A 27,900-nucleotide genomic window follows, 5' to 3' on the forward strand; every position below is an offset into this window, starting at 1 on the left:
TGTGCACATATTTTGATTTTGATTTTCTTTTATTTTTCTAAATCTTATTTTTATGTATACTATAAGGTATGACACCTAGTACGAAGTGGATGCAACTTGTTGAAACTGACTCGATGAAATCTACTTAGATAGTGTGTAGATGTTTTTGAATTATTCCTTTCAAAGAACAGGAGAAGAAAATGAAATATGATGTCCATGTATCAAATGTTTGAATACAATTTATGGAACTCGTAAAACAATTGAGACACATTTGATAGTGTATGGAATAATTCGAAACTATTTTTTTTGTATCATCATGGAGAATGTTTAGGTGAGCCATTGTCAGAATCAAATTTGGAATCTAATGATGAAGATGGTGATGTTGTAGAATAATGTGAGTGAGGATGAAGTAGAAGAATTGTTAAGACATTTATATCCTAATCTTAAAGGAGGAAGTACACATACATTGTGATGATTTACCGGAGGAGGAACCAAATGTTAAAGATAAAAAATTTTAAAGCCTATTGAAAGAGGAGTTGTTGCCGGATGGCGCTAATTTGCAAAACTCATATTATGAGGCAAAGAATATAATTAAAGAGCTTGGGCTTTCTTATGAAAAAATTGATGCTTGTACTAACGATTGCATGTTATATTGGAAGGAGTATATCTTACTTCTTGCAAAGTTTGTGGTGCGTAAAAATAAAAAATAAATACACATAGTGGGGAAACAAGTAATAAGAAAAGTAAAAATATAGCATCAATGAGCTTATGCTATTTTCCCTTAAATCCTAGACTACAAAGGTTGTTTATGTCAACAAAGATATCTTCTCTTATGACGTGGCATAAGGATGAAAGAGTTGATGACGAAATAATGGGCACCCAGCATATTCAATGGCATGGAAGTCATTTGATGAACTTCATCCTTCATTTGCACTTGACCCTCGTAATGTTCGACTTGGACTTGCTAGTGATGGATTTCAACCATTTCGGAATTCAAAATCCTCACGTAGCATTTGGAATGTGGTTCGTATTCCTTATAATTTACCACCTTGGTTCTGTATGAAACAAGAAAATTTTCATTTTTCAATTATTGTTCCTGGTCCAAAAGGTCCTGGAGATGCAATAGATACATATCTCCAGCCATTAAAAGAGGAATTGAAGAAGTTGTGGTAAGTTGGTATTGATACATATGATGCATCAACTAGACAGAATTTTAAGTTGCATGTTTCTTTGTTATGGACCATCAATGACTTTCCACCATATTGATACTTATCTATATGGAGTACAAAAGGAAAATTGTCATGTCCATGTTGTAATAAAGATACTTCTATTCGATTGACTAATTGTAAGAATGAGTGTTTTATGGTTCATCGGCGTTACATTTCTCTTAGTCATAAATGGAGGAAGGAGACGAAGACATTTGATGGAAACAATAAGGAAAGGGCGCACCAAAAACACGTTCTAGTATTGAGATACTTGATCAAGTGCAAGATCTTGAGGGGATTCAGTTGTCAAAAGATCCAAAGAAAAGGAAGAAGATTTCTCACGAAAAAAGGGAGGATAATTGGAACAAGAAAATTATCTTTTTCAAACTTCCGTATTGGAAGTGTCTCTTGTTGCGACACAATTTGGATGTTATGCATATTGAAAAGAAAATATGTGATAATCTTATGGGTACAATAATATGTCACTGGAAAGACCAAGGACACAATTAAAACGCTGTTAGACTTGCAAGAAATGAACATTAGGTCGGAATTGCATCCAATTCAAAATGTGGAGAAAATTGAAGTTCCAACTGCATGCTACACATTGTCTCCTGGAGATAAGCACAAATTATGCTTTCTCTTAAAAAAACATAAAGTTCCATGATGGGATTTCATCTAACATTTCTCAATGTATGATCAAAAAAAATCACAAGATATCTGGATTGAAAAGTCATGATTGTCATGTTCTTCTTCAACATTTACTCCCTCTTGCACTTCGTGGAATATTGTCTAAAGAAGTGTGTGAACCACTTATTGAGTTATAAATATTTTTTAGTGTTCTTTGATAAAAGGACTTGATAATTGATAACTTGAATCATACTGAAGCTCAAATTCCCATAACACTTTGCAAGTTAGAAAAGGTCCTCCCTTCTTCATTTTTTGATGTCATGGTGCACTTACCTATTCATTTAGCTAGTGAAGCTAAGATTGTTGGACCGATTCGTTACCGGTGGATATATCTTGTGGAACGTTGGTTGTATTTTTTGAAATCTCTCATTGGTAAATAGGGCATTTCCTGAAGGTTGTATTGCAGAAGGCTATATTGCAATTGAATTCATGGCCTTATGTTAGAGGTATCTGCATAGTGGATACAAAGTTCAATCAACTTCAACCAAAATTTTGATGGTGGTTTAAAAAAATGTAGTGGAGGCTTATCTATAATCTTTTCAACCAGGAAGAACTCTAGAAGCTAGAACTCCATGTGAGCTTGAAGAAAATGAATTAGAACAAGCACATATATACATACTGAAGAATTGTGATGAATTCTTACCATTACTCGAGTATGTAGAGTTCTTTCATATCATCTCATTATTATCATTTCCTTAAGGATAATTTCCTTTCTATATGAAATTCATTGTTTAGTTCAATTTTTAGAGAGTTTGCACAAACTCATAAGAACGCTCGACACTTGACTGATGCAGAATGTAACCGACAACTTATTGAATGATTTAACAATAGGGTGAGTAATACATAAACATCAAATTTCATATTTAAATATGTTAATCTTAATTCTAAAATAATCAATATAATATTGTTAATAGGTCGCAGAATTGCACAAAAGAGATAATACTTGTATGATGGAAGATCTCCTTACACTTTCACGCGGTCCTACACAATATTTGAGGCATTCTAATGGTTATGTTGTCAATGGATATATATTTCATGTATAACATTATGATAAGAAGTTGAGGACTCAAAATTGTGGTGTTTTTGTATTGGGTGAGAATGATAAAGATAGTGACAACCTTGATTATGACGGTGTATAAACATATGTGATTGAGTTGCAACTTGTCATGGATAAAAGAGTGCTTTTATTTTGATGTAATTTGTTTGATGTGTATGATGAAATAAAAGGAGTTAAAAAGTATTAGTATGATTTTGTGAGAGTTAATTCAGAATTTTTTTTTAAAATTAATTAGCCCTTTATTTTAGCAAACCAAGCATCCCAAGTGTTCTCTGCTAATGATAATGCCAACAGAGGTTGGCAAGTCGTTATGAAGACTCAACCTCGTGATTCCTTTGAGATTATCAAATAGATGAATGATGATATTGTAGAATTATGAAGTCCTTTCACAAAACAAACGAAAAAGAACTAATGAGGTAAAGTATCTTTTTTTATGAATTGATATATATATTGTTACACTTTATAAATGATTTATTTTGTCAATAAGTGTTAGACATTTTTCCTTGTTATTTATTACTTTTGACATTTTTGCAGGTTCAAGATGAAACTAGTCAAGACTAAAAATGAGGACACTTCAACTATGAATGGTACTTTGAGATATACATTTGTTGCGCCTCGTTCTATTGGAAAAGGACGAGGACGAGGACTTAAATCGTCGGGTGATAAAAGGAATATTCCATCTAAGAAGTTATTTTCTCATTCTAATGATCTTGTTAACCACTACATCCATGAAATTGAAACAAGTAAGATACGTTTTTTTGTTAAACAGAAAGTTACATTCAACTAGTAGTCGTTATGTACAACCTAAATATTACACTCTATTTCTTGTTTTTTTTGGTTTCACAATTTCTTATTTTAAATGAGTTCTTGTCATTATTCTTTATCTTCTCATTCTCCAAAACACTATGTTAAAGTATTGATAATATTATTCTCTACGTTCTATAGGGAAGACTCGAGGACTAGGACATAAAAGTTCTACAATGTTTAGTAGTCAAAGAATGGAAATAATGCACAAGAACTCCCTGGGTCTTGAGAAAGAGAACATGAAAATTAATATTCCATCTCCTACATGTACTAATCAAGTTAAGCAATACACCAAAGAGGTTGAAACAAGTAAGTTTGTTTTCAACCCTATTGTGGTTTTTTCTAGAACTGTTGTATTTTGCGGAACTTTAATATTACATTTTCTCGGATCCAGGTGCTACAGGAAAGGGAATAGAGGAAAGATCTGAGTCTACAATGTCTTATAAAAGAACAAGATCAAATACATCCAAGTCTTCTACTCAAGAAGTGCAAAAAAAGGATAGAAATCCCTTCGTTAGTGAGAATGATGATATGCAAATCAATATCTCATTGCCTCCATCTACTGATCAAGTTATGAAACACACCAAAACAATTGAAAGAGGTATGATTTTCTTAATATATATGTTATGTTATTAGTTTGAAGAATTGAATTTGGTCGCTAGTCTTTACAAAATTATGAAATTGTATGTTCACCTAATCCTAAAAAGGTAAGAAGAGTTCGAGGGAGCAACATGTGCGAAGAAGTTGTTGCACTTGAAATTGGAAAAAAGATGAAAGTAACATTTTACAATAATCGAACGGTTGGAACAAATAGCAAATTGTTTTCGATGAATTTGGGAAAAATAGTCCTTGATTTTAATATGTGTCCATTGAGAGTATCATCGTGGAATGATATTAAACAAGAAAAGTTGGATCATATGTGGGAAGTCGTTGAGGTAACAAATGTCACCTGATTAAACTTCTTCATTGTTATTTAATACATCTGAGTGTTCTTATCCATATAGCAGTCATGAAGGTAACAAATGTATATGTGATTCAAATATAGAGTTTTTGTCGCATAATTTTCACATTTCACATGTGTTACTAGATTCAATGTATGTGAATCACTGGATTTTTTTGGTCTAAGAGACAAAAAAGTACATGTAGAAGATGAAGAGCTATTTTTCTACTGGAACATTTTCTACTTTAATTATTATGACCTACTGGAATAAGTAAATGTGCAACGGAAATTCTTTTTCAACTAGAATTTGCTTATTCTAGCAGAACAGAGCTCTTTTTATTTTGAGAGTACTTTTTCCTTATCAATAACTCAACTCATGGTTTGATTATTGTAGCATAAATTTAAGAGTGTTGGCATGAATAATCATCGTGATCATATCTTGAGATGGATGAATGAGTTATGGAACATATTGACAGGACACTTCAATGCAAATATGTGAAGGATAAGCCTATTCAACAGTCTCTTAGGAATACACCAAGGGGAGTAGACAAAAAAAAGAATGGGAATGGTTAGTAAAGGAACATTTTGCTTCTGAAAGTTTTCAGGTACGCCTAGTTATTTAATAATATATTTTTCACTCTTTTCTACTTGATTTACCTCATTAACACCAAATATACCCAGTTGTTCATCCATGTTGCTGAAATAGTAATTGTGCTTTGAAATGTTGCATCAATCATTTGGTAGACTGCTCCACATGCACCTCAATCTTGCTTTGTTGAACTTCTTCTTAGTGATATGCAATATAGAGCTAGTAATGTTAGAAGTAGTTATGTAATTCAAGTCTCTAAGTCCATAAATTTGTTATTACTCTTGGACTTCCAATTCAATAGTAATGATAGTATTCTGGCAGCAATAGCATTGAGGGGATAAGTGAATTCCCCTTCTAATGTATGTTCAGGTGGATATTCAGTAGTAGATTCCTGCAGTACCTCATTAATTTGTTGTCATTTCAAACAATTGAGGCAATGTTTGTTAAAAATGCAAGTTGATGTGCTCAACTCTGGTGGATCAAAACGTTGATGTCCTTACAAATGCTCTGACAAGTGACCTGGTAAAGATAAACAAATTAAAGTTGGGGATTCTTAAACTGAACTGAATGGATCAGCCTGAATCAATCAACCTTCTCATGATTATGTAAAGGGACAAGGTATCCTTGTTTTTTTCCAGTTATATATGTTTTAGCAAGTTCATTTTTATACCTTTTGTGGGTATACACACATGACAAATGGGCCTAAGAAAAGAGAGGTAAGGACAGATCTAGGCAATCACAATCAATCTACAGAGAGGGACATGATCCACTCTCGAAGGTTATCACACTTAACATTGCATTCGAAACTATGCATGAGAACCGGTGCAATTTCCACATACACTCCCCCCTTTTCCCTTGTACATCTATGTCATCATCCCATCTCCTTAGAAAATTTATCTTCCCTTCCTCTAATCTGAAAATTTTAAAAACCAAACCCTCCTTCTCCTCTCTCTCTCAAAAACCTTCAAATGTTTAAAGTCGTTGTTCCTATTGGAGAATTTTTTGATAAAGATATTTCGGAGTGTGAAGAGGGACCAAGTTCATCATGAAGAAAGGGCAGAAGGTGAAAAGATGATGTCAACAAAAAAGAAATGATGATTGAAAAATTGAAATGGTTCATCAATTATTTATATATTCATCTTGGAACCCTTGAGTATGTTTCATCTTGCTAATCTTTTTGTTATGAGAAACTCATGCTTGTTATGAAAGCTATGAAAATTTCTCTTGCCAATAGGGATACTAAAATAGTTGGTTGAAATTTTAGATTCCGGAGGAACAATCAGAGGGACCATTTACTACAAAAACATTTGCAGCAAAGCCTGTTAAACCTATAACAAATATGCATGCATCTTTCTTTGTTTCATTGTATACATCTAATCCATAAGTGTTAAAAGCCATGCATTTTATCAAAGATTACCCCATGCATTAGGTCGAACACAAATACTATCCCAAGGCCCAGAGAAGATAAATACAAAATAAAGGACCTAGTCTCTGATTATAAAGGGAGAAAAGCTGCAACTAATTATGTAGTGTAGAAAGCACTTGCTGTCTTGGGTGATTCCGCAAGTGAATCGGGGCAGTCAGAACATCATGAAGATAAATCAATGCTCACTATGAAAGAAGATGAAGATAGGTTTAGTTCTATGTTTACCTTCACAGCAACATCTGAAGAAGAAGATGTAACCTTTTATGACTATATAAAAAACTTGAATGTCTACTCTGTTAAAAAGTTGAAAAATTTGGCGTCTGTGTCGATTGACTTTATTACTGAGTTAAAACTTGAAAAGGGCTCGATGAACAACAACCTAACTATCCTTTATAAAGAAAACTTAGCCTTGGTTTACCAAATGTCTATTTTGGAAGAACAATTGATAGTTCTAGAAGATGAAAATTTAGAACCCAAAGAAAAATTAAAGATGCTGAGTGAGAAATGTGGCATAGGAAATGGAAAGTCTAGCATCTTCAAAATCGAACAAGAAAGCAGTTTGAACAGAACTGAAACAAAACTTACTCTTGCTTTAGAGAGAAATCTAGTGCTGGAGAGGGACTTGGTCAATGTAAAAGAGGAACTGAACAAATCCTTCAAATGGACCGCTTTCTCTAAAATGCTTACAAATGCAGCCAGTCAAGGTAACAATAGTAGAATAGGGTTGGGCTGTGACAAGATAGATTCGCTATACAATCCTCACACTAAAAATGTTGTTGATGTTAACAATATGCTATGTTTGCATTGCGTGAAAGATGGTAATCTCAAGAAGGAGTGTCCAGCTTTGAAGAGATCTCAAAAAAGTTTCTCAAAATGTTTTAAACATAAGAACAAGAAGAAGAACTTGGTCAACATAGGAACATACAGAAAAAGGGACCTGGTAAATGGAGGAACATGCATAAGAATGGACCTGGTCGTGCTTTTGGTCCTAAATTGAAGAAAATCAATCTGTCTCGCTGGAGAAAGAACTCCGACTGAAGTGGGTTCCCAAGGCTAACAAGTGATATGGTTTGCAGGTGAGAGGAAGTATAAGCGATACAAAATTGTTCATGAATAGCGGATGATTAAAGCACGTGACTGGGAACACCAAAAACTTCATCTCTAAAGACATTTCAAGGTGGACATGTCTTATTTGCCGATGGCAAGAAATTGTTGTCACAAACTTGTTCTCTCGGTTAAAGATCGTGACATAGAAGAGATGCAAAAATATGTAGATTATTGATCTGAATATTGCTCATAGTGAGAATCTCACTCTCCTTAGTTCTTAAAATGAGAATGCTGATGTATGACACAAGAGACATGCTCATGTGAGTGACTTTCTAGTGTATAAATGTGTATCAAGGGACCCGATCCATGACCTTCCGAAAATAAGATTTACAGATACCAATGTTTTTGATAAGTGTTAAAGAGAAGCATATCAAACCATCCTTCTTGTGGATTGAGCAGAAGTTTAATCTTTTAAAGAACTTCTGGGATGAAGTGGTGGATACCACATGTTTTATGACCAAAAGGATGATGTTGTGGTGTTTCATCCAAATAATGATAAATGCTTCATTGTAGTATATTCTTTCTCAAGGAAGACTTATTCGGTGACTAAAAAGGTGGTCATGTGTTTTTCATGAGTCTGGAAGAATTGAGCAATTGCAAAAGAAAGAAGATTCTAAGATGGAAGAGCTGTGTCAGATTAAGACAAATGGTCTAAATAGTGAACTTTTGAAATAATATCATCTTCATGAATCAAACAATCTCAAAGAACGTAATGCAGATTATGAACCCAATGAGGCATGTGGTCCGGCAATCAATGTTGAACAAAGATGATGACATTCAAACTCATAATGCATATTCTGAAAGTGAGAAGAAAGAAGCTGATGAATCTTAGCAGCAGACAAGAAATATAAAGTTGCATTAGTTTTAAAGAAGAAAATCATGACACTTATTTTCCCTACAAGCTGACATGTTTTTTAAGCTCCTCTTAAATAATGGCTTCAAAAGAGAGGATGCCTCACTCATGGGTTGTGATTTATGAATGACAATAATGGGAGAATTATTCATAGTTATACATATCAAGGAAACCTCTAAAGCTTTTCAAAATGGAAGATCAAGTGGTTGACATCATCACCAAAGTCCTAACCAAGGACCAATTTTTCTTGGAATAGTAACCTGATTCCACCTTAGAAAAGCTACTAAAGAAGTTTTATGTTATGGAAGCCAAGTCAATTGATACTTCCATGGGGACAAACTCGATGATGGGTGCTGATAGATATTTTCCAGATAGAAATGATGCAAGTTGTAGGATTTATGCAAGATTCCATGGTTGTCTAATGGTATCACATTTGAAAGCTGCTCAGAGAATCCTAAGACATTTGAAGAAGACATGGACCTGCTTCTGTTCTATCCATAATGAGACTTTTTAACTTTGAAGAACAAGGTGATGCTAATAATGATGGAGATCAAATTGATAGAAAGAGTGCCTCATGAATGACTTATGTTACATGCTGATCTCTCACTCATTGGGAATGAAAATGCAAAATTTGTTGTCCTTTCAACAATTGAGGCAAGGTATGTAGAAGATACAAGTTGATATGCTCAACTCTGGTGGATCAAGCCGTTGATGTCATTACAAATTCTCTGATGAGGAACCTGTTCAAGATAAACAAATTGAAGTTGGAGATTCTGAAACTGAACTTAATGGATCATGCCCGAAGCAATCAACCATCTCATAATTATGCAAAGTGAGAAGGTGTCATTGTTTTTTTCGGTTATGTATGTTTTAGAAATTTCTGTTTCATACCTTTTGTAAGTATATGCACATGACAAAAGGGCCAAAGAAAGAGGGAGGTAGGGACAGGTTTAGGCAATCACATTCATTCTACAAAGAGGCACCTGGTCCATTCTCGAAGGTTATCATTCTTAACGTTACATTCTAAATTATATATGAGTACCGCTGCAATTTCCACATGTCTGATCATTGTTCCATCTCTTGAATACCAATATGAAACTTGCTTCCACAAGATACACTCCCCCATTTCCCTTGTACTCCAATTTCATCCCATCTCCCTAGAAAATTTGACTGCCCTTCCCGCCAATCAGAAAATTTTAAAAAACAAACCCTACTTCTCCTCTCTCTCTCTCTCTCTCTCTCAATCAAGAACCTTCAAATGTTTGAAGTCGTTGTTCCTATTAGAGAACTTTCTGATAAAGATATTTTAACGTGTGGAGAGGGACCAGGTTCATCAAGAAAAATTTCATAAAGTTAAAAGATGATGTCAAAAAACAAATGATGATGGAAAAATTGAAATGGTTCCTCAATTATTAATCTATTCATCTTGGGAGCCAAGAGTAAGTTTCATCTTGCTTGTAACATCCCACAAGTACACCCTAGAAGTTAGAGCGTCCTTATGTCGTCACACGGCAAATGAGACTTCAAGAAGTCTCATCTAAGCCTCTCCTATCATTCATTGCATAATAAACATGCTAAAATAAGTAATAATTTAAAACTTTCTTCACACACGAAGACTCTTTCTTAAACATTACACAAGTGGAAGACTTTCATTTAAAACATTAAATCTTTACAACATCTACTCGAACCATCTTAACTTTAGAGTAAACAACAAGTAGGACTAATCCCATACAAGACAATAAAATAAAGAATATGACATATGGGACATGTGGATATTGTCCTCGATGAGGACTCACCAAAATTTCATCTTCAAGCCTTAGAAACCTATCAATCCTCCATAACACATCAAGACTTCCAATTCCCTACACTTTCGTCAAAAAGGGAAAAGAAAGGGTTAGCACATTAGATGTACTAAGTATGGAAGCCATGCAAAAAACATGAAAAAGGGACATTTAGTAAATAACATGCTTTTCATGAATTTTGATTAAAACATCATAATAAAAACATAAGAATAACACTTAACAACTTATAAACACATAAGAAATCACTTAAGCAAATAATCACATTTTTTTTAAACATTACATTGAATTCACTTCAATTTATAGTGAACTCAATTCACAGTTAAAGTGAAGTTCCTTCACTTCACATTAGACATCTTCTAGCATGTAATTATCCCACTTAAAGTTATACTAGGACTCACTTAAGCAATGCAAAGAGAGACCGCCCATAAAACCTCTCCGAGATTGCCTAAATGATCCTCAAGACTACTTATAATGAGTCACATACACACTTACAAGCCATCAAACATATCAACATGTAGATAATATGACATTTTCCCATCAAAGGCTATCAAAAGACTTACTTAAGTAGATCAAGAAGATAACGTCCATGATTGACCTCTTCAAGACTACCTAAATAATCCTTTCCTAAGTTTGGATCATGTCCACATAAACAATCATCTTCCCTAACTAGAGTCATTCTTAAGACTCATCTAGGTAAGATACGAAGTAACCATTCCTATGCCCCCTTCATGCCTTAACTAGACAACTCTTAACTACTTTAGATAAGTACCTATTCATTTTAACATACTTTGTTAACTTAAGTCATTACATTCATTAGTTCATTTAAGACTCATTAATCACATAAAGGACATTCAAGTAATTGTCTTGGACAAGACCTAGGGACTCCAACTAACATCTTCAAAGCCTATTGTGAAATGTCTATATAGTGTCCCATACCACCACCTAAACTTCATACAACTTCTCTAATGCTAGTAAGTATCCCATATGATGAGAATAGGCAATAACTGGCATAGACCATGGTATCAAAGCATGGAATCCGGAGTTCTAACCTACTCCGATGAGGGTGTCTACTTGCCAATGGTAGAACTTGGACACATCCTATGCAGGCACATGGTTAAGGAATATGAAGGGTGTTCTTTGTAATCTAGTCTCATACTTTAACTTGAACTACTTCCCTTACCATACTCACTCGATACTAGCCTTAGTTCTCATAGAGTAATTCACATTTAAGGTTCATATTGGGTTCCATATCTAGTTCATAACCCATTACATTTACCCTATGAAAGAGGTCCTCTTAGGGCTACCTTCCAATGGCGACAAGAAGCTCATGATGACTTTCCTAAGGTTTGATATGATGTCGTTCCAGCATATCAACCTTAATTCTGTCATTCCTTCACTTGAAGGATACCATTACAGCTTTCGACTTCAACATACTTAACCTTACCACTAGGTTCGAGGTTTCACATAAAGGACCCTCTTAACATCATTAAAGGTCTCACATATCGTTCATACATTAAAGTCTAAGAGAATTTAGCATCCTAAGTCACGACATCACATATTCATATTCATACAAGCATCAAATAAGGGATACAAGTCAACCAAGACAAGAGACCACATACATCGCCTTAACACATATTACTATTCATTCTATAAGCACATAGGAATAACCATTATCATCTATATGTCATCCTACACAATAGCATATCATCATCAATATGACTATCATAGACTCATATAGTCAAGTACGAACAACCATGTATCAACCCTAAGACTACACATAGGAACACATAGTCATAGTCTACATGATTTCCTAACATACATAGAAAGAACACATACTTTCACATTACTTCACGTATAGATAGATATGATCATATTTTAGATAAGTCAACTTCACAAATCATTATAACACTTCAAGTAGTGCCGACAAGGCCATGATCATCATGTTGCATAAAGTAACGCCGACAAGGCCATATCAATTCACATAGCACCGCCCCCATAAGTAGACCATACAAATCACAACATGATTAAAGTCTTATTAACGAAATAAAAGGAATTAGGGAATCATACTCCCACTCTATCTTACCACTTCAATTCCAAAGGTAAATCATCCAATTTGATACCATAAGGCCCTTACCTATGGCCATGTACATCAATTCAATACATAAACTATAATACTCTATGAAACTAGGTCAATTCAATATATATTCATCAATATAAGACAACCTAGACATCAATTGAATATAATAATCACATCATTAGATAGCCCATAGAAAACTACATTAGAATTCATTAACCTTAAGTCAATAATAATTCAATAAGCCTAATATTCAATAGATCTAATAATGTACAATATTAAATTGATCAAATTTCAATATCCTATAAACCAATTTACCATAATCTATACATTAATCAAAAGCCCATAACGATCTACACATTAATTCATCAATATCAAAGCATAATCACATAACCCATATTATTGTCAAATTGAGAGATTTGTGAATATCAAGGGTTCATGGAGAATTTCATTGGAAAACATCAATTAAACATCAATAACATTATGTCTTAGTGTTTGAAAATGTTTCATGCAAGAACCCAAGACTTAGAGTAGAAATTGGACTTTTCATCTTTTTGAAATCTTTGAAAATCATCTTTGAAATTGGATATAAGGTGATAAAAAGCCTTATATGAATAGCTACCATACCTTATTTGAAGAATCCAATGAAAATTGAAGAAGAAACTCCATTGCAGAACCATCTTCAAGATCCATCTTCACATTAAACTCTCGTGGAGGTTTTTGGGGAAACTTTTGGAGGGAATGTGTTTTGATGTAGGAGTTAGGGTTAAAATGAGAGTTTGATGACTTATATACTCTTAAAATACCCATAAACACTCAAAAAAACCGTCCATAGACTTATTGGAGCGTGGGGTGAATTTACCAATTCACCCCTTGAACTTACAGTGGCCTGCGCAGAAAAACTGCCTCACAGATGGAGGGTCCAATGACGGTCCATCCCTTGACCAACGGACCGTCCGGATGATCCGTGGTCTGGGACTGAGACAGGTATATCGACTATCCTCTCTCACACCTACGTCCCAATCGATGAAATCCTACCAACAGGGCGAGGACTTACCCACTATGCGTCGATTGCCAACCGTGGGTTGGGCTGTCTTGGGCAGCTTTGGCTCAATGAATGGGTCCTTCCTCAAGGACCCTTGGGTGGTCCTTGGGGATGTTTTCCCAGAGTTTCCAACCCAAATATGTTCTCATACGAGTTTAGGACCTACCACATGAGTTTCGTCCAAAATGAACACGTAAAATTGACGAAACATGCATAGACACAGAAGGTCGTTTCAAGACAAACATTTTGAACGTCATGGATGTTCTTGGACGTTTAACCTCCCAACTTCATGAAACTTGACACACTGCCTATATACATTTTAAAAACTCATTTAAGATCCTTATAAACTCATGAATCACATAAATAAATAAACCACATATGAGACACATAGGTGACTTAGTCGTTGAATGTCTTGATCGTCCCTTGACGTTTGACACACCTAAACTCTTAGACACTGCCTCTATACCCCATTATAGACCATTTTAGGACCTTATACCATCATTACAAACATGTTAGGCTCCATCTTCACCTAAGTCATTTTCAGGGTCTACATTCTCCTCCATTTGGATAACATTCGTCCTTGAATGAGACTCGCCACTCTCCGAACACTTGCAAGTATAGAGATTTAACTAGAAGCTAATTACCATACTATATAAGATATAATTAATGAGAAAACATAAATTTCACCAAATCAAGAGATTCACAACACAACAAAAACTAGAAGACAATTCTATAACTCACTATGATATAAAACTCACATGCTTCATTCCAAATAGTAAAAATTATTTTTATATTCAATATCATGCTAATATACTTCAGTTCTAACCACACTACAACAATTTTAGACCAAATAATCAATTAGTCAAATTTTGAACTTAACAGTGAACTGCTAGTGCTATACAACGATTTTGTGTAACTTTTCAAAAATGCAACTTTTAGGCAATTCATGTTAGAAACAAGCTAATATCAAGGTAACATAATATAAAAACATCTTACAACAGAATCAATCTCATAAAATCACTTAGACATGCTCAACATTCACTATATGAAACAATTAGCAATCTTTACTAGATGCACATGAATCATGACGAAGATACCATGCATGAAATTCATTTTCTCATTAAAGAAAACTTCAATTAAAACATATATATCATAAGGAGAATATATGGAACTCATCTTCCACAAAAGACTCCTAAAAAACTCAAGTTACTAAGAAGTCTTTGTTTTAGGCTTGAATAACCACATAAAGAAAAGTTAAGGGTACTTCACTCCCTACAACCATACCTTCACCGTACTCCCCCATTTAGGAGAAACCCATTTTAAGGTCAACATAACATCTACCCCAAGGAACTTCCTGAAGGCACCTTTTACCTTACTAATACTTTCTCACCCAAAGTCTAGCTCATGAAAACTAAAAACTCTTAAGGGTTAACCATCTAACCCTTACATCACCCTCACTAGGAGAACTCACCTTTACACTTTTAATTCTCATCACCTCCTCTCTATGGTTGGGTCTTAAACAACTTCAAACTATCACAACAACCACTCCTTCACATTTCTAACAATATACCTTACCATTCTTCTCCAACTTAACCACCCTTCAAAAGGTAACTAGACCAATCTAAGGTCAAAACCACATTCTATCATACCTCATCTAACAAGTCACATCTCATCTTTTCTCTCCCTAAACCCAAACTTCATAATGTAACCCTCAAGGGACCAACACAAAGTAAATAAGGGAAAGAAACCATATACAAAGCTCTTAGGCACGATTAGATGAATGAAGAGGTGAAACTTTTCCTAGCACCCAATAGCCTCCTATTTATGATGTGGCGCGCTCCACATTATAAACAAAACTCTACTGGATGTGGTTCATAAGACACAACTAAGACACTCCCTAAAACTTATGCTCTGATACCAACATTGTAACATCCCACAAGTACACCCTAGAAGTTAGAGCGTCCTTATGTCGTCACACGGCAAATAGGACTTCATGAAGTCTCATCTAAGCCTCTCGCATCATTCATTGCATAATAAACATACTAAAATAGGTAAAAATTTAAAACTTTCTTCACACACGAAGACTCTTTCTTAAACACTACACAAGCCGAAAACTTTCATCTAAAACATTAAATCTTTACAATATCTACTCGAACCATCTAAACTTTAGAGTATACAACACTTGGGACGAACCCCATACAAGATAATAAAATACAAACTATAACACAAGGGACATGTGGGTATTGTCCTCGAATCGATGAGGACTCACCAATACTTCATCTTCAAGCCTTAGAAACCTATACATCCTCCATGACACATCAATATTTCCAATTCCCTACAGTTTAGTCAAAAAGGGAAAAGAAGGGGTTAGCACATTAAATGTACTAAGTATGGAAGTCATGCAAAAACCATGAAAAAGGGATATTTAGTAAATAACATATTTTTCATGAATTTCAACTAAAACATCATACTATAAGTATAAGAATAATATTTAACAACTTAGAAACACATAAGAAATAACTTAAGCAAATAATCACATTTTTTTTGAAACAATAAAGTGAATTCACTTCATTATACAGTGAACTCAATTCACTCTTACAGTGAAGTTCCTTCACTTCACTTTAGACATCTTCTAGCATGTAATTATCCCACTTAGAGCTATACTAAGACTCACTTAAGCAATACAAAGAGAGACCGCCAATACAACCTCTCCAAGATTCCCTAAATGATCCTCAAGCCTACTTATAATGAGTCACATACACACTTACAAGCCATCAAACATATCAACATATAGATAATATGACATTTCCTCATCAAAGGCTATCAAAAGACTTACTTCAGTAGATCAAGAAGATAAGGTTCATGATTGACCTTTTCAAGACTACCTAAATCCTTTCTTATGTTTGGATCATGTCCATATAAACAATCATCTTCCCTAACTAGAGTCATTCTTAAGACTCATCTAGGTAAGATACGAAGTAACCATTCCTATGCCCCATTCATGCCCTAACTAGAAAACCTTTAACTACTCTAGATAAGTACCTATTCATTTTAACATACTTTCTTAACTTAAGTCATTACATTCATTAGTTCATTTAAGACTCATTCATCACATAATGGACATTCTATGAATGGTCTTGGACAAGACAAGGACTCCAACTAACATCTTCAAAGCCTATTGTGCAATGTCTAGATAGTGTCCCACACCACCACCTAAACTTCATAGAACTTCTCTAATGCTAGTAAGTATCCATATGATGAGAATAGGGAATAACCGGAATAGACCATGGTAGCAAAGCATGGAATCCAGAGTTCTAACCTACTCCGATGAGGGTGATCTACTTGCAAATGGTAGAACTTGGACACATCCCACGTAGTCACATGATTAAGCAATATGAAGGGCGTGCTTTATAATCTAGTCTCATCCTTTAACTAAAACTAATTCCCTTACCGTACTTACTCGATGCTAGCCTTAGTTCTCATAAAGTAAATCACATTTAAGGTTCATAGAATTGGGTTTCATGTCTAGTTCATAACCCAATCACATTTATCCTACCTAAGAGGTCTTCTTAGGGCTACCTTCCAATGGCGACGAGAAGCTCATGATAACTTTCCTAAGGTCTAATATGATGCCATTCCATAGAATAAATCTTAAGTCCATCATTCCTTTACTTGAAGGATACCATAACGACTTTCGACTTCAACATACTTAACCTTACAACTAGGTTCAAGGTTTCACATAAAGGACCCTCTTAACATCATTCAAGGTCTCACATATCGTTCATACATTGAATAATAAGAGACTTTAGCATCCTAAATCAGGTCATCACATATTCATATTCATACAAGCATTAAGTAAGGGATACATGTCAACCAAGACAAGAGACCACATACATCACCTTAACACATATTACTATTCATTCTATAAGCACACATATTACTATTCATTCCATAAGCACATAGGAATAACTATTATCATCTTTAAGTCATACTACAAAATACCATATCATTATCAATATGACTATCATAGACTCATATAGTCAAGTAGGAACAACCATGTATCAACCCTAAGACTACACATAGAAACACATAGTCATAGTCTACATGATTCCCTAACATACATAGAACGAACACATACTTTCACATTACTTTATTATAGATATATATGATCATATTTCACATAACTCAACTACACAAATCATTATAATACTTCAACTAGTGCCGACTAGGCCATGATCATCATATTGCATAAAGTAACGCCGACAAGGCCATATCGATTCACATGGCATAACCACCATAAGTGGACCATACCAATCAAAAACTAATTGAAGTCTAATTAACATGAAACAAAAGGGATTAGGTCAGCATACTCCCACTCCATCTTACCACTTCGATTCCAAAGCTAAATCATTCAATTCGATACCATAAGACCCTTACCCATGGCCATGAACATTTATTCAATACATAAACTATAATATTCAATTAAACTAGGTCAATTCAATATAAGACAACCTAGATATCAATTGAATATAATTATCACATCATTAGATAGCCCATAGAAAATTATATTAGAATTCATAAGCCTTAAGTCAATAACAATTTAATATGCCTAATATTCAATAAATCTAAAAAAATACAATATTCAATTGATCAAATTGAAATAGCCTATAAACCAATTAACCATAATATATGCATGAATCAAAAGCCTATACCAATCTACACATGAATTCATCTATATCAAAGCATGATCATATAACCCATATAATAGTCAAATTGAGAGATTTGTGAATGTTAAGGGTTCATGGATGATTTCATTGCAAAACATTAATCAAACATCAATAACATTATATCTTAGTGTTTGAAAACGTTTCATGCAAGAACCCAAGACTTAGAGTAGAAATTGGACTTTTCATCTTTTTGAAATCTTTGAAAATCATCTTTCAAATTGGCTCTAAGATGATACAAAGACATGATGAAGAACTCCCATACCTTATTTTAAGAAACCAATGAAAATTGAAGAAGAAACTCGATCGAAAAACCATCTTCAAGATCCATCTTCACTTTGAACTCTCATGGAGGTTTTTGAGAAACTTTTGGAGGGAATGTGTTCTGATTTAGGTGTTAGGGTTATAATGAGTGTTTAATGACTTATATACTCTTAAAATACCCATAAACACTCAAAACAACCGTCAAAAGTCTTATTGGGGCGTGGGGTGAAATTACCAATTCACCCCTTGAACTTACAGTGGCCTGTGCAGAAAACTCCTCAAAGATGGAGGGTCCGATGACAGTCCGTTCCTTGACCAACAGACCGTCCTGCTGGGTCCGCGGTCTGGGACTGAGACTTGTATTTGTCCTCTCCTCTCCGACACATAATTCCCAATTGACGGAACCCTACCAACGGGGCTTGGACTGACGCACTGGGCGTCGATTGCCAATCGTTGGTTGGGCTGTCTTGGGCAGCTTTGGCTCAATGAATGGGTCCTTCCTCAAGGACCCTTGGGTGGTCCTTGGGGATGTTTTCCCAGACGTTTCCAACCCAAATATGTTTGCATACGAGTTTAGGACCTACAATATGATTTTCGTCTAAAACGAACACATAAAACTCGACGAAACATGCATAGACACACAAGGTCGTTTCAATGCAAACATTTTTATCGTCATGGACGTTCTTGGACGTTTGACCTCCAAACTTCACAAAACTTGAAAAAATTCCTATATACACTATGATAGTTCAATTAAGAACCTTATAACCTCATATATCACATATAAAAACATAAAACCACATATGAGGCACATAGGTGATTTAGTCGTCGAACGTCTTGGTCATCCCTTGATGTTTGGCTTCCAATGCACCTAAACTCTTAGATACTGACTCTATACCACATTATAGACTATTTTAGTACATTATACCATCATTAAAACCATGTTAGGATCTAGCTTCACCTAAGTCATTTTCGGGGTCTTAAATTGTTTATCTTTCCATCATAATAAACTCATGCTTGATATGAAAGATATGAAAACTTCTCTTACCAATAGGGATTCTAAAATAGTTGGTTGAAGGATTAGCTTATGGAGGAAGAATCAGAGGGACCATGTACAACAAAAGAATTTGCACCAAAGCATGCTGAACCTTTAGAGAAGTTTCTAAATATCATGCTAAGGGATATGTTCTACTAATTCTATTATTTCCATCCCTTACTCCTAAGTCATCTCCTCTCTCTCTTAATTCCCATGTTAGTCCTAGTTTTCTCTTCTTTCGAAACTGAGTGGGTGTTGCCTTGATTCTTATTCGTAATATTGTTTGCAATGCTTTGATCTTTCACTTATGAATTCAAAAATGCCTTGTTTCTACTGAATTTTCTCACTATTTTATGCTTTTTTAGTCATGCTCAATGTGTCCCAAGTGAACATGAATTTTCTTGAACTGCATTTCTGTCAACTTGGTTTACTGATTTAACCTTTTTTTGTTATGTCAAAAGGGTGAAAAATTATTAAGGTATGAATATGAAGTCAATTATTTGAAGAGTACATGGTCATGTCGATAGGGGGAATCAAGTTAGCCACTTGAAGAAGACATGATCATGCTGATAGAGGGAAGAAGTTGAAGAGGACATGGTCATGCGGACAGAGGGAATCAAAACTAGTCACCTGAAAAAGACATGATCATGTCGATAGGGGGAAGAAGTGATGAAAAAGTTTTTCATCATCAATAAAATAGCAGTATACCCATATTTTACAAGATTATTAGAAGTTCTCGCTGACAATTTTTAAGTGATAGTGTATACCAACTGATATTCTAGTAGTTGCAGCATCTAGAAGGGTGAATTTTGGAGGATTGTATATCCTTCAATTGTCACATCCGGGGAGCACCCCCTAGACGTAACTGGCTTCGTTGTCCTTTTTGAGGACTAAGACTAGCCTCTTAAATTACATCATTACATTCATAGGTTAAAAATACCGAAATTTTTAAAACTTTTCATTCCTTCTACTTTGAGGTTTACATAGACCTCTACATACACATAATATTTAAATTGCGTATAAATAGACCCTTCGCATAGCAAGATTACAAAATCTTCAACTTTTATTGCACATAGATATATAAAATATAACATAATTTTAATTGGATGTCTTATCTCATAAACCATCTAAACATGAGTGTATCAATTGGGCATATCCCATACATCAAAGTAATATGCCTCATATAGGCTATACAATGTTTAGTATCCAAATGAAAAGGAAAGAACATAAGAGTCTTAAAAACTAAAACAACTTCATAAGCTTGATAGTTGCATTGCCCTCGAAAAGTGAGGATTTGCCCAACTTAGATGAGTGAGAATTCCAAGTCTTCCTTCAAAGTCGTCTCAAAAGCCCTTCAACGACCGGAACCTAAAATATTGAGGAAAAGGGAGAAAATGGGATTAGTACACCACTTGTACTAAGTATGAGACCATATGCACACATATCATGAAACCATGTTAAGAAAAGGACAATTTATTAAGGTATGCTGTTTACTTTGAAAAGCCTCATTCACATTCAATAAGACCATAGAAATCAATAAGACATATTTATTAAGTCAAAGTCATGTACATCACAAGACCAACAATACTAAGTCTAGTAAAGTCAACATGTATATCACATAATAGAACACGTTGTCAAGGCAACTCTATCATCAAGTTATAATAACAACAAGCATGGATAAGAGTTCATTACAACATAATCAAAGCCAGACAATTACCCATGAACCATCATTCAGTCAACTAATGCAATGACCAAGCAAAGCCCCATTATCTTACTCAATCAAGTAAACCCAACAAGAATCATGACCAACATCCCACTTCATATAGCATGCCATTTAAGAGTATATATCATCATACTTTAGAATTAAAAACAAACACATATTCATAGTGAACCCAATCATCATATACTATCATCAATGTGTAAGATCATTATATACATATAATGTACATTATAAACACATACATACATAAGAACATCCTCTTAAGGTTCCCCTAAGTCAAACTAGTGCAAGGCATAGGTAGGGTCCCTTACCCCTACCTAAGATAAGTCAAACCTCTCAAGTCACCTTAGTTGGTTTTGTACTTCATTACTTCATTTTAGTTTAGGGAACACTTGCCTTAACCGACATAGACCACGAGAGATAACTGTGGAATTCGGTGTTATAAAACCTTACACCGATTGAAGGTGTTCTACCGGCCAAAGTAAAACCAAACATAAAGGTAGCTTTCTAGGTGTATCTACTAGATAGTCTTCCTATGGGGGCAACATAGTTCATGAACTAAGAGATAGGTACAAAATCTCTACATGCCACTTGGCGATTGGTGCCTCATATCATGGGAACCCATAAGATGAGTATCCCTCATAGTGGATTCAACACCTCATGTGAAATCATAGGGTGAATCTTCCTCTATGTAAAGTCAACACCTCCCATTGTCAAGTTCACTCGGTGCTAAGCTAAGTCCCTTTTTGCATTGTCTTTAATACCTTTATTAATCATCATAGCTTAATGTAGGTCATATGGTCTATCCCTTGTATAATCATCATCATCATAGATCAATAAGAATTGCATGAGTATAGTCCTTTCATTACAATTCATACATGTGAGATTAGCACATTACATAGTCAGATCATATTAAGGCACATTGGTAATTATCGCCATTCCTATAACAATTATATCTTAGCCAGCACCTCACAAACCATAGTCAAGACATTTCAATTCAATATCATACCAATCCTATCAATTTTAATACAACATCATGACTAAATCAAAATTAACCATAATTGAAGTAAAGAGTTGAGATTACAAGACTTACCAAGTATCCTTCATAATTCATCATCAAGGTCTTACCATCAATCCTTAACTCAACCAAATAAGGGTGTAATATCATCACACAATAATAACCAACATAATAACAAGGCTAATTGAATCACTACATCACAATCCATCACTAGTTCATAGCTTAAGATAAGACACATAGGTCAAATCCATAATCTAGATCAATTACTCAAGAACTAGCATGATAGGACTACAATTCATCTAAATCTATTCATAGTTTATACAATAACATCATCTATTAGTAATTCAACCTATAACCAAGTCAACTGAACTAACACTATACAATTCATATCAAGATCATAACCTAGGGTTAAGGCGAATAAGTCATATTCTACAAACTAGACTAATCCGTCAAGATATAACATAATTGAGTTATAATACATGTTAATCTATTCATCATATCCAAAGGAAATCATAAACAAAGCAATTCACAAGATCAATTTTGAGATTGGAAAAGACCCACTTGAATTTCATATTTTTTAAATCAATTTGATGGAACCCCTTAAGAAAAGAAGTCTCAAAGGTGAAAGGAATCCATACCTTATTGTCTGATGAAGATTGATGGAGAAACCTTGGTGATTGCAGCCCTATAACCTCTTTGAATTTGACCTTCTATGGAGTTCTTCAACTAGAAAGAGAGAAAGAAGAGAGAAGGAAGAGAATTTGGATTTGGGAATTATGAGAGCTTATGTTAGTCTAATTAGGTTAGGGTATTTATATAGGTTGTTAATTAACTTAATCGACCATACTCAACCACTAATTAACCTCTTAACTAAGACAACTAATTAAATGAACTAAATAGAAACGTGCAGAAAATAGTAGCTCCACAGATGAGACCACGATTGACGGATGCGTGTTTATTGATGGGCAGTGTTCACCTCTGTTCTTCACATCCATCGATGAGTTCAGATACTGTCCATTTGTATTCTTCCAAGAATTTGGCTGAGTATCCAGCGACGGAAGCAGTCCACGCCCCCTCAATTTGACAACGGATTGTTGGTTGCATCCGTTGGTGGACACTACCTTGGCTACCCTTGGACCCCAAAATGCAAGGGTCCTCCTCAAGGGTCCTTGGTTGGTCCTTGGGAAGTCGTGCCTGTACGTTTCAATTATGAATCAACTCTAATACATGTTAGACACCCTTCCACCAATTTTCATCATTTATTGACTCCAAAAACTTTGTCAAATAGGCTAAGGTACATTAGCACCTCACTAAATTAGTTTCCAGACGTCACGGACGTTCTTTGACGTTTTGATTTCTAAACTTCCTAAATGACTTATATTCATTAAAATAGACCTTAAAACAATGTCTAAACCTTTTAACACGTATGTTTGGCTCTAGAACTCGTCTTAGACTTTTGAAGTGTTACATCAATACCATTTTTGCTCGCATAAGTTGCTTGTATGTGTGCTAATTTGTTGCTCTCATAAAATTATGTTTGATTATCAGATTCCTAATTTTTCCAGAAAATACCTGCATGAGGAAAAAAAGGCTTATAGATTAGATATTTTCTATTAGAATTCGTATTATCACTAGAATTGGTCTATATCTCCAATGTCTTGAGGTGAAATTAGTCGGCCAATCTGCTCCTTTAAGTAAGGAAAGGATTTTCGTATGGGTTGAGGTCATTCCCATCAATTTGTAGTGGAAACCAACTTTCAAGTTTCTAAGGTCATCCCAAATTGCTCCTCCGGTTCCTCCTATGCGGTTAAGGTGTCGAAGGATTTGTCAATATTAATTTTGAGAGTATCTTTCAAAGGAGGGTTCAACTTGACTTGGCTGGATTATAGTGGTTGGAGGAGGAGTGGAGGTGAAATCTATGCTGCAAGCTATGTTTTGAGAGGTATCATTTGCTTTTTATTTCCTTACTTTTTCTCACTCATTTTAAACCTTTTCTTCTTCTTTTTCTTTCTTTCTCCTCACAAAACTTTCTTGCAATTTTTTTCTACTTATTAAATCTAAACATAAGTTTGTTTTTCAAATCATAAAGAATTCTTTAGACTCGCCCACCATATCTAGTATACCTATTCTATCTCTATTTTATTTATTTGAGGATAAATTGAATTGGTCATGTCCAGAAAATTTAAATCTTTCTTATTGGATGAGCTTGAATAAATTGGCGGTAGTAAAATTTAAAAAAATCATAATATCTTATGTATTAATTTCATAAAATTGAACTTGTTTTTTGTTTTCAATCTTATAAAATGATAGTAAAGGTAGCTCGGGCGTTGCCTGGGCCCAACATGAACACGGGGTCATTACAATATGTTGTACTGAAAAGTAAAGTCGAGAATTTTATTATTATCGAGTTGAGTATTCCTTGGTTAAGCTGTAGTAGGACATAAAAGTATATCTAGTAGGGCATCTATTGTGCATTTACATCTAGAGAAGCGCAAGCGTTGCTGAATCTTGTTTGCTCACATACTAATGAACATCATATGAGCTCAAAAATAGTTCTACAAAAAACTAATCAATTATTCTAACCATCCATTTCTTGTTAAATTCTTCAACAGTCCAAATATCAAGGCCATGTTGTTCGTGAACTTCAACAATGACCTATTTAATAGTTTCAAATCCAAGTATCATGAAGTTGTTGAGCAGTACAAAAACAATGATATGAGTTTCTTAATTGGTGATGTTGTCAAGGTGCCTTCCAGTACTTTGGACTCATAGAGGATCATTCACCTCCAATTTTCATACAGACAAATGATGGAGATAAATATCTCAAAATAAATGTTGAGCCTGATCACATTGCATCGTGGGTTAAGGAGTTTAAGGACGACAAGGTGAGACCTTTCAAAAAATTAGAACCTATTCCACAGGTTAACAATGAACCTGTTAAAGTTGTGGTTGCTGAAAATGGCTTTCAACCCTGGGAAGAATGTATGTGTCTAGTTCTATGCCCCTTGGCATGGACAATCCAAGCAGTTGGCCCCAATCCTTGATGAAGTGGATGTCTCATTTGAAAGTGATGCGGATGTTATGATTGCCACAATTGATATATTCCACAGGAAAATTTCGAGATCCAGTGTTATCCTACTCTTTATTTCAAGTCAACAAATGGATAGCTCTTGTAGCATCAAGGTGGGAGGACCAAGGAAAACGTTATTGACTTTATCCAGAAGATTCAAGATAAAGCTGTAGAGAAAAGTCTGGGAAAAGATGAGTTCTAATTAAAGGATTAAAAAGGAGTCTTGTAATGCAGTCGACATTAGCATTGGCTACCTCCTGACTTACAAGCTCTATCCAAGTGAGAAGAAAGAAACAAGAGCATAACATCTCCACCTTTGATCACCCTCCACCCCATTACCCGAATACATAATAAAGAACAATTAAAAGAGAAATGGAGGTTCACTCATATGAAATTTGATCAAGCAAAAAAAAAAAGCATCAAAATTCACAAATTCTGCTCATAGATATTTATAGAACACAAATGTCTTACCGACAATGGTATTGTCGAATTTATGAACTTTGGCACTAAAAAGTATTGAGTTCAGACATATAATATAGCCTTTCTAGCCAAATAGAATCCTTTATGAAACAATAATATTTGTTATATGATAGAATTGTCAATTTAACCAACTTAAAAAAATTAAAGGTATCCTAAAATCTCCAAATCATAATTTAGATGACAGTCAAGAAGAAGAGGATCCAGATAGAAGAAAAATCCAAATTCAAAAAAATCAAAACCCACCAGAAAACAGCTAAAATGAAAAGTTGAAGAACCAACAAAAAAAGTGGGACACAAAGAAATCAAAGAAGAATCGACAAATAAAATAGCCAAAGTAAAGTTAAGGAATCAGAAACAAAACAACAAAAAGACCCATAAAATTTATGGTTACCTGAGATAGGAGGCAGCTATAAACTGCATCAAAGTGTCAGGTTAAGAACAAGAGGAGATTAAGAGAAAACAAAGGCTTAGAGAGGCGAGAAATTCTTTTGGAGACCATCATGGTGAAAATTTGAGAGTCAGAGAAGAGGATAGAGCAAACTTTTGGATGTGGAGCTCTTTAGCTGTGGCGTTAGGATCGATGGAGAAAGATAAGGGAACAGATGAATAGTCAAGCGTAGAATGACAAAAATAACCCTCAAATTCAGCGTAATTTCGACTAAGCACACATGTTCACGGAGTGGTGTCTGGTTATTCACTTTTATTATATATAATATATAAAAAATATGACAACATAATTTTTTTGTTGAGTTTTCAATTTTTTGGTTTGTTTATAGATCAGACATTTTTTTTTGGTAAACTTTTTCACTCTACTCTTTACTCATAAATTATCCATACACAATTCCTCACTATCTTTAATATGAACTATATAGATACATATTTAAAAATAAGAAATACACATATATACATGCACACTTTATATAACTTACTAAAAAATAAAAAGAAAATACCATAGATTTTGATCTTCTGCACTCTTGATTCGTATCCACTTGTTTGTCTTTATGGAAATTGAATTATTTGTATTTACTTTCTAATTTGATTTATATTTTTATTTTGATAATGCCAAGAGTGCATTTAACATTCAAATAACTTGTATTTATTTATTTAATTAATATTTTTCAAATCAAGTATTCTGAAGACATTCTGGTATATTACAACAAAGTTTTGAAGTGGTAACATTTTTTTTTGGAAAGAGCGCATAATAATTTTTAAAAATGATTAATTAATTAAACAATGCAAATATATATTTTTATAGAATGGTATATATAACTTGACTAAAATCTTGTATTATCAAATACTTTAAAAGAAAATAATGATGAGCTTGGGAGATTTAAGACTCACTTCAGCAAGGTGAAGTGACAAATTGGTGTGTTGCCAAACAATTATTTGAGTTTGATTAAGATCATTAAATTTTCTAGAAGAGCATTTTTGAGAATATTTTCTCAAAAATATTAATATATTTTGAAATGAGAGAAAACTTACTTTACATTCTCAAAAATTCATAGTACATTCTCTAAAAAACCCCGATATTAGGATAAATCTTGTAGTTGGAGATTTGGGAACCTTCTTGTGATTGAAGATGTAGGGATTCAACTCAATAACTATTATAGCTTTTAATGTTGGCATTACTTTTTTAATTTATGTCATGAATAACTAATTTCCCTATTCTTAAGATGGGTGCAATGTATAGATGATCAACTGCATTTCAGTATGGTTTATGTCATCCTCAAAACTAGGGGAGGCAAGAGTGGAACTCAAAACCGTATTCGATCAAGTTAGCCACTGAAATATACTAGCTAATTAAACTAAGTGCCCAAAAAGTCAGGCAACAAAACATTTGAAATACTTAGCTGACTGTTGAGGTCATGACTGTCACGACCCAAAACCGAGCCGCGACTGGCACCCACATTTACCCTCCTATGTGAGCGAACCAACCAATCTAAACCTTAACATTTCAATTTAATATCAACATAAAGCAATGCGGAAGACTTAAACTCATTAATAAAAGACAATTCAATAACTT

General features: G+C 34.3%; 1 pseudogene; it reads left to right on the forward strand.

Annotated features, from left to right (window-relative positions):
* Nucleotides 1-870: 870 nt before the first annotated feature.
* Nucleotides 871-27,900, forward strand: part of LOC107024917 — a 69,033-nt pseudogene continuing 42,003 nt past the window's right edge.

This window comes from Solanum pennellii, chromosome 7 (assembly GCF_001406875.1).
Source record: "Solanum pennellii chromosome 7, SPENNV200".
NCBI classification, from domain to species: Eukaryota; Viridiplantae; Streptophyta; class Magnoliopsida; order Solanales; family Solanaceae; genus Solanum; species Solanum pennellii.